This window comes from Triturus cristatus, chromosome 3_2, assembly GCF_964204655.1.
Source record: "Triturus cristatus chromosome 3_2, aTriCri1.1, whole genome shotgun sequence".
Lineage (NCBI taxonomy): Eukaryota > Metazoa > Chordata > Amphibia > Caudata > Salamandridae > Triturus > Triturus cristatus.
In genome coordinates, this window is record NC_140584.1 from 429,310,439 (window position 1) to 429,319,885 (window position 9,447).

The following is a 9,447-nucleotide window of genomic DNA, read 5'->3' on the forward strand; positions in this document are numbered from 1 at the left end:
GTACCATATAACATCACCAGACAAGAAAGAGAGGCTCTCAAAAGCTTAAATAATGACAGTTCCATCATCCTAAAACCCGCAGACAAGGGTGGTGGGATAGTGATCCAAGATAAGGTGGATTATGATAATGAGATTGGCAAACAAGTCAGTGAGGTCAAACACTACAGAAAACGTATCAGTGATCCACTGATAGACATTAGCACTCAAATCCTTACCATAACTAATGAAGCCAAAGAAGAGGGATATATCAGTAAGAAGGAATATGATTTCCTAAATGGTAAAAGTCCCAGAACCCCAGAACAGTACACACTCCCAAAAATCCATAAGAATACCACCAACCCCCCGGACGTCCTATCCTATCCGGTTGTGGCTCAATATTGGAACCTATCGGGAAGTACATAGATTTCTTTATCAAGGAGTTTGTACCTGTGCATGAAACTTACATCAGGGATTCAATGTACATGATTAACTTGGTAGAGGGTGTGCCATACAATATAGAAACTGATTGGTTGGCAACATTAGACATCACCTCACTTTACACTAATATCCCTCAAGAGGAGAGCATTAAGTTTATAGAAGACTGACTGGAAACCAGACACAGACCATCATAGGTACCCACCTCCTTTATTATTAACCTACTAAAAACAAACCATTTTGTGTCCAATTGTGTCTACTACCAACAATGCTCAGGGACCAGCATGGGTGCAATTTTAGCCCCAAATCTGGCTAACAATTATATGGACAACATAGAACACAAGTACGTTCTGAGTGACACCAACAGGTACCATTCCAACATCAAATGTTGAAAAAGGTATATCGACGACATCTTTCTTATATGGTCTGGGACAGAAACAGATTTTAAGGATTTTGTCACATACCTCAATAACATTCAAACACATCTCACTTTTACTTCTAGCATCCAAAAATCATCAATCTCATTCTTAGACCTCAACATACAACATGAGAATGGCTCTCTTTACACATCACTTCACAGGAAAGCAACAGAGAGGAACACACTTCTTGCCTATAAAAGTCTGCATTCAAGGGCACTAAGAGATGGACTACCATTTGGCCAGTTACTGCGCCTTCGCAGAAACTGGAAGAGCTATTGAAACCAAAAGAGAAGACTCAGATGGATAAAGTGATTTGTGTGACTGCCTTTGGGGTTCGCTCTAATAAAATCCGAAACATGATCCAAAAGAACTGGCAGTTGATAAGGAGCATAGACAACAACATAGGGATACCCATGTTTGCATTCAAGCGGGATAAAAACATAAAAGATCATCTGATACGCTCCTCCACAGCAACTAGTCTGCGGAATAAGCCCACCATGCTTTCTGCTTGGAACTTTCCAGAGGTGAAAGGGTATTTCAAATGTGGAAACTGTGTGGCATGCCCCTTTACATTCAACACAAAAATGTTTGAGCATTCGGATGTACAACACACTCTACACTTTCTCTCAAATTGTAACACATGAAATGTGGAATATTGCATTTGGTGCCACTGTGGCCTGCCATATATAGGCCAGACCCAACAGCCCATAAAAGTGAGAACTGGGCAACACAGAAGCCGCAAACGGCGGTCTGTACCAAATGCACCACTAGTAGCACACTTTGCAGAATTAAACCACACAGCCGATGACATCAAATGGCAAGTTATTGACAGGGCCAATGTGCCAGCCAGAGGAGGAGACATGACACAAATTCTACAACGGTTAGAGTGTCGTTGTATTGAAAAAACCAACTCCATAACACAAGGTCTAAATTCTGAGGAAGAGTGGAGGGGGTTTGTCACCACACTACTATCATAATCCCCTTATTTTGCTACATTATATTGGTCAGCACACACTTGCCTATAGGACTCACTATTTAGATATGCAGTGATCCCTTTATTCTTACGTCAGCACAATAGCCTTTTGCACCAATGGCTCTTACATCAATATGACCACCCCCATATTGTAAGGCACATTTATATTCAAGCCTCCTTAGTTACGACCAGCCGAGCGACCCTGCTGTTTTTACAAACAGTTTTGCCCCCTGCTTGGCCCAAAGGTCCGACTGAATCCTATAGAGTTTATGCAAATACAAGTGAATCTCTGAATTGCTATATCCATGCTCATTGTTCCCCAGTAAACATGTCTTTTATCCAAATACCATATTGTGTGTACCTACGCCTCCCATATCATTAATCAGTGCCTCGTAGAACTGTTTACTGTGTCCTTTCACGATCAATCATGTTTTATAACTACAGTCCGTAACACATATTGTCTGCGCTATTGTATTTGCCTTTCTTTGTGCTGATTGGGTCTATGACCGACATGGCTAAAGAAAGAAATGGACTTGATTATTGGATATGCCTCACGAGATTAATATACACCGCAACACAAATGTAATTTTATTTAATAGATTATTTATTGGGCACGCCTACTAAACATGCCACTATTTTGAAACAGGACACCGGTCTTTCCACTCTTTCTCTTCTTTCTCTGGTTCCTCTCACAAACGGCAATCGACACTGCTGCCTGCCGTGAGGACCGGTTCTGGCAGGCTGAGAAAGTATTTAGTCTCGTCTTGTTGATTCCCTCACTGTCATCGCACCAAGACAGACGCTTGGGAGGAGACACGTAGCGGCTGCACGCGTCTATTACTGGTTAAATCAGGAGGTGAGGAGCACGCGATTTATTCCTTATTTTCCCTAACATGGAACCAATGCTTGTCACTTTCTTGTGCATGCGGGTCCAATGTTTCTCTATACCAGACTGCAACTTATAAACAAAATGACTCTGTTTTTTAATAATTTATGCCTTCCCACGCTGATGCATTGTCTGCCCACACGAAGGCTCCCTAATCACATACGATCAATGTAAGGAACTTCACGGTATTTAAGCAACAGAATGCGGTTACACTACGCGTTGCGATTCCGTGCTATCTAGCAAGCATCACCTTTGCTATTTCGACCGGAATATCACTGGTTTTATCTCCCGTAATACCTGATAGTTACATGTTACATGTTTTTTTAGAAATCTATGGAAGGGACACATCCTGTTCCCGCGCCCTCGTCATCACTTCAACTTCTGGTTTGGCCCACACCAACCGGAGGCCAAACACGGGCAAGAACACTGATCTATGCTTAGATATGTCTTCCTGTTACCATTTCTAATTACGTTATGTGTGTATAACATTGATACACCACACCTCCTTTTCAGGCAATACTCACCAAACTCTGAACTACAGGCACTGGCATCCGCCCTGCCCCATCCCTAACCGCCAGCCTCTTCCTCACCCCTCACACTGAGGTAAGCATCCTATTTTACTGTTGCTAATTAATAGAACCACCGTCACTACTTCTCTTCCATAACCACTATTTCTTCTTTTCTCTAACTCTTGTAGTACCCGGCTGGGTCCAGTGTGAGTATACTCCCACTTTCTTCTCACTTGACCGGTGTTCTTCACTTCCCACACGTGGCTGCGCGCATTGTTATCTTTTCAGGTACCCCTTGGCCCATATATATTTTTTAATCGTTATTCTATTAACACCGCTATAGACTGTCGCTTACGTCACTCTTCCTTTGAATTCCAGATGTCCCTATATTATTAAGTCCTGAAGAGACCCAGCATCCTTGGAAGGGTCGAAACGCCGTCTACATGTATAAAAAAAGAATCATTGTATCAGCACTGATTACTGAGTACAGTGTCTGAAAATATGTGAGAACTGTAAATGGTCGTTTTCTGAATGATGGAAACCAAGCTGTAAATGTCACAAATGTCACCAGTCCGTGTTTTGGTTCCATTGTACACTGGGGACACTAAGCACTACTTGTATACATCTGCAAAACCTTTTTAAAATTTGATATAAACTGTAAATACTCAATCACACTGTACTCGGCCGCCTTTCTGTCTGAAATCCACGTGACCCATTGTTATTGCCATTGCGCATTGTAGTACCAATATAGTACACTATTGTTCCCACAAGAACCTTTATTTCTTGTCATACAGTACATACCCTGGTACTTTGTGAGTAGGGTTTCCCTTGTGTTTTTCTGTTACAGTTACGAAAGATGGCAGCCGGTATTTATGACATTCTGTAACTTCCACATAGATGGCAGATTAGTCCCATATTACAGAGAGGCAACCTAGAGCCAGGTGTTGGCATGTTTATTGCAGAAGAATAAATAAGGCCGGCTAGGTTTACATGCAGAGAGATTTTTTCAGGCAGTTTCCTCAATGTATGCTTTTGCCTCAATGTTTTTAGGTTTGCCACTTTCCTGAAAATTATTTGGATGTATAAAACTAGGTAGTGGCATCCGTATATACAAACTCTGCTGAGTCAAGAGCAGTGTGCATGAGGAATCAGGCGTAGCTAGTACATGTAAAAGGGGTGACAGCAGTGGGAAGGGGTGGGGCATGGTGGGGGATGTCGACATATGACAGGATAGGGAATATATAATAAAACCACTCACCTTGCCGATGCGGCTAGCACAAGGTAAGTGGTTTTATTTATTTTCCCCATCCTGTCCTATGCCCACTCCTGCCCGCCTCACCACTCTTACCTTTACCGGCCGCGCATGCAAGGACTGAAGTGTACCTGCTACACCATGTTAATGTGACTATATGGCATTTTAGTGTGTGCTGTTAAAATTGTACTTATATAAGTTAGGGGTGACTGAGCAATACTCCCCCCGCATGGAACTCTATGGAATTCAGCAGATTTTTTTGGTATCTCTGTGGAAATCTGGGGAGTGATAACTCCGCGAGCTCCGCACAGGCCTAGTTGTGACATGGCCACATGGGTGGTTTTATTATATATACAGAACCACTTCCTTGTTTCAGGAGAGGAGCACTCAGCTGACACTGTGAGGTCACTTCATGCTGGAATTCTAGCACAGTTGATTACTGCATACCAACACGAGGGATGTCCAGCTCTACTTCAAGACGGACAGCCTGATAACACTTACCCAAAGGTAAAGGGGAGTTAAACCACCCGGGCAGGGATTAGGCAGATCACTCACCCTAGGCAAGACTAGATTAGGAGGTGCTAGAAAGGAGTACCCTATACACAATACTTATGTGCCTGCATATATAAACTGTCTTAACACACAATGGTGCAAATGTTCATCTTTTTCACTATTCTTGTAATGCTAATTACTCTAATCTGTTTGACTCTATTGATTATCACAGCACATGTATTTTATTCTAGAATCACAATGGTCCCATAAATATTTAAAAGCCTTGCTGAGCATTTCTTGGGTATGCATGATAGACCCATTAAAGGGTTCTTGAACTGTTACCACCATTTACTTGGGGGATTAGGGTTGTTATGTTCTAAGGTTGCACACACATTTGTTAACCTGGAAAGTTAGTGGTGCAGATGGTGCTCTCTGGGCTAGTAGGTATACAGGCCAATATATCCTGAGGGTGTGCATGGAATCAGTCTGACACAATCCTGAAGTTTATGTTGTCCGACAAGCAAAGTTTTAAAGATGATGGACAAGCTGCACGACATTCTGACATATGTATTTGTCATAAAACGGCGTTAACAGAATACCCTCAAGATCTATAGGTGATATTTTTTTAATGTTCAGTAGCCCAGCACCTGTTTTTAGGTCTCGCGCCTAGCGATGCAGTGCGCTGCACTGAGCGTGCAGCGAGAGTCCTTTTGCACGGGGTTCAGAAACGGAGCATGTAATCGCACACGCTCGTGCGTGTGCTTTTCCTTTGGTGGCCCGCTATTGGCCTTTGCGTTCGTGTTTTTTACTAAGACAGCATGCAATAGGCCAAAGGCGGGCGCATTGCTCTGCCCATGGCCTATTGGTGTCTTTTACGCGCACCAAAGGCCGCGTGGTTTCAATTATCGTGCCCAGACACGGGCGTGATAAGTGAAACCACATGTTTCGCTGTGGCGCGTGCGCACCACTCGTTCAATATTATATACAAGCCATAGTTGCGGCTTATTTATCTTATGCAACTAACAACCATTGTCAAAGCCAATAATCCGGATGTGTTGTAGGTATGATGTTACTTGTTGTATCATATATCTAGATGCAATAAAAGAAAAAGAAAAATACAAATCAGGTGGCACACTATGCTAAACACAGATTTTTAGCTTAGATGTTTTTACTAGTCTAGTTATAAAGTATCACCCAAATGGTTACTCGCGAGTCCGGCAAACGTCGCACATAGATACATTGCAAACATACAGACGCCACAAATGTGAACACTGAAAACTTATCAGCTATCGTGTGCCCGTGTACAAATGAGGGTTACAGTATCATGCATGCGTGTCATAATGTACACAACAGTTCATGATTTTACCATGAATCGCATCACGTTTTAGTCACTAGTTCTGAATGTTCTTGTAACTTACCTCATGAGTTAATGTATCCGGGATTTATACGCGCAGTTTTTATAGGACTAAATGAAATATTGATACTTCCAGAATGTAATTAACTTATAATTATTTAAGTATAAAGGCCCATAGACAGCGGTCATGAAGCATAGCTGACCTGCAGAGCAGCTGGTAACGGAATGTCCGAACATTCATATATACAAACACAGAGCTCCACTCTACGTCACAATGCATGAGCAGTAAGGTGGGAAGTGGGACGCAACCAAACTATGCACAGAGTAAAACTTTACTGTTCCAAATGACAGATGCAACAGTATACCACTTATTAGTTGTGGTTCTGGGTACTCTCAAAATGTGTCCAACATACAGGACAAATATTAAACTGTCATTGGATGGTTACCATATTTTTTGTTTTTCTATTTTGATGCTTTTTATAGTTTAATTTATTTTTATTCAAGCTATAAAATAATTGTATACAGAGCATACAGTGACGTCAATAAATATAACTGCTTAAATACTCTGATACTTAAAATGTATAGCATTTTTAAAATACAAGGTTTAAGATGAGAGAAAATAGAAGAAAGAGGGAAGAAAAGGAATTAAGAAAGGAAAAGGAAAAGAATAGAGAAATAGATACTGAAAATAAAATACGAATGATTTGTTATGGTTTCCTTTTACTATATTTTGATTTAAGTGTTGGGATTTTTAATTCAGAAATTAACACACACTATTTTGTTGCTTTAAAGAGGAAAAATAAATACAGGCAGGGGTCGAAGTGCATTAACAAAAAGTATAGGAACTGCAATATTTTGTGCAATGGGACGGGGTTCAGTGAGCATGAGGCAGGGTCAAAGCCGTGGCAGAAAAAACAAGCATTTGCAATGCATTTGGTCTCGCATTTACACGAGTTTAAGCTATTGGCATTGTAAATGACAATGCGTTTTATTTCTGTTTCAAAAACCAAAATATAAATAAAAGGCATTGTCATTTACAATGCCAATTTCTGAAACTTGCGTAAATGCGAGACCTGTTGCATTGCAAATGCTTGTTTAATAATTTCTGCCCCTCTAAATGAGGGCAATCTCCTACATTGCTTGGAATATCCCTGGAGAAAGTGTGCAGGTGCTTGACCCATTTTGGGCACCATCAACCTCCAGAATGAGGCAGCATGGTGTTCAATTCCAGGCTACGTCAATGATATGCATGTAACATCAATAATGATGTCACCAACATGTGGGATGGACCTGAGAGAGTACTGTTAGTCCCTCCCAGGTCAATCCAAGGATCGGACTGGTGAAGGCGGCTGTTGGGAAAGCTAAGTGTAGCTATTACTGCTTCCAGTTCCTCAATAGCCATGTCCACCAGCTTGATCTACGTTTTTTTTTTGGGACATTGAGAGGAAGGTGGGAGGAGGATCCCTGCTCCTTATACCTTTCCTTCAACTGAAGAAAGGAACCAGGAGGTGTGGATTGAAAGGGAACGAGCAAGGATTGTTCCTAGTTCATCTCCTTCCATTTCCCACTTCTTCATAAATTTTACACAGCTCCTTCATCTATCCAATGCTGCTCTGTTCAACAAAAGCTTTGTGAGAAGAAAGAGCTGTGTGTATGTGCCTCAGCAAAGTGCAAGACACTAAAAAATAAATCGTGGCCTAAGAGAATAATCAAAACAAAGTATGCCCCCTTTCTCGGGCACTGGTGTGCAGTTCTCTGCCCCAACAAGGAGACAGACTGAATGTTTCTTAGGCTAAGAAAGAATATAAACAGATCTGGCTGATTTCTGGAGCACAGAAATGTGCACCAAACAGGAATGAATTGTTGCTTGGTATTTTTCGTAGGCCCACAAATAACCACAAAATCGTCTGGCTCTTAGCTGTGGCAACACTGCTGTGCCCCTGCAAGGAGCCAGAGGCTGTTTGGATTTTTCCATTCTCTGACACCCATTGCAACTTCAGTTGGCGAATGAATATCGCCCCCATCTCAGAGTGCCTCACAGCTTCCCAGGACAGTTTGCTACCAGCAGTTAAGGGGGGCTGTACTGCTCGGTCTGTTTAATCAGGTAACGTGAATCAATAGTGGCCTGTTTCTTTGTGCGCCAGATACAAGAGCGGCGTTTAACTGCCCCTCATTCCATGTTATTGTATCTATTCTGTAGGACTGGTAATGGCATCACGTGAAGACTAAGAGGCCCCCCTCCGGATAAGGAACCCCGCCCTGCACCACAAGATGTGGGGGGAGTAGGGTGTCCTTTACACCACTGCATGAAGGCCATTTCCTAACAAAGGGCCCTATTCAGAGTTTAGCAATGAGACACTCCGTCACAAATATGGTACATGTCCTATCTGCGTTCCTGCAAGTGCGTTACAGCCTATGGCACTTGTAATATGGCGGATGGCATATCGACCAGGTTGCTTGTGACAGAGTATCCTGTCTGCCAAGCTCTAATTAAGGGTTCGAGTTTCGAGCTGCTGGAACTCCTGTATCTGGCCTGGATACCTTTTAAAAAACCTATGAGATTGTATGAATTTAGTGTTTCTGGAAAGGATGGTTTTTAATATGGGGAATTAACAATAGGTCAGTCTACGGTTTAGTGCAATCAATTGGAGAGCACAAAACTAAAAGATTGCCAGCAAAGCTGTGCAACACGAATGGCATTTGCAGTTGCCAAGTTTGTCCGTGGTTGTAATAGTATTTGAAAGTCACAGAAACGAATATATGATCATTGAAAAAGCAATGAAATGCATTTAACACACGTGATCATGATACTAAATCAGACTTCAACTAACTTCACTGTTGCCCTGGAGTTGAACATTCGAATTAACTTTTTGCAATGTTTTCAGACTTCTAGGTACAACACGCATGCGTTCTTCCCACCAGTTTGCTGTGAGCTTTGTAACTGTTGAATTCGCTGCAGAGATCCCTGAATGGGGTAGCACTCGCTTTCAATTGATAAAAATACAACAAAACGTGCTTTGTCTATTGACTTATTCTCATCTAAGAGTGTGCGACAAGGGCCAGCAGCCCAGCCCAGTGCCACGCAGCTCATGTTAGTCTAACGCATTTTGGAGATTGTCACGTCACATGTGGCACCTGCACAAGATCT

General features: G+C 42.1%; 1 long non-coding RNA gene across 1 annotated transcript; it reads left to right on the forward strand.

Annotated features, from left to right (window-relative positions):
* The first annotated feature begins 2,530 nt into the window (after positions 1-2,530).
* LOC146857488 (uncharacterized) lies at positions 2,531-4,699 on the forward strand. The gene is made up of 4 exons (XR_014979581.1): positions 2,531-2,662; positions 3,206-3,295; positions 3,390-3,489; positions 3,580-4,699. It is a non-coding gene; the product is annotated as an uncharacterized LOC146857488 (long non-coding RNA).
* The last annotated feature ends 4,748 nt before the right edge of the window (positions 4,700-9,447 follow it).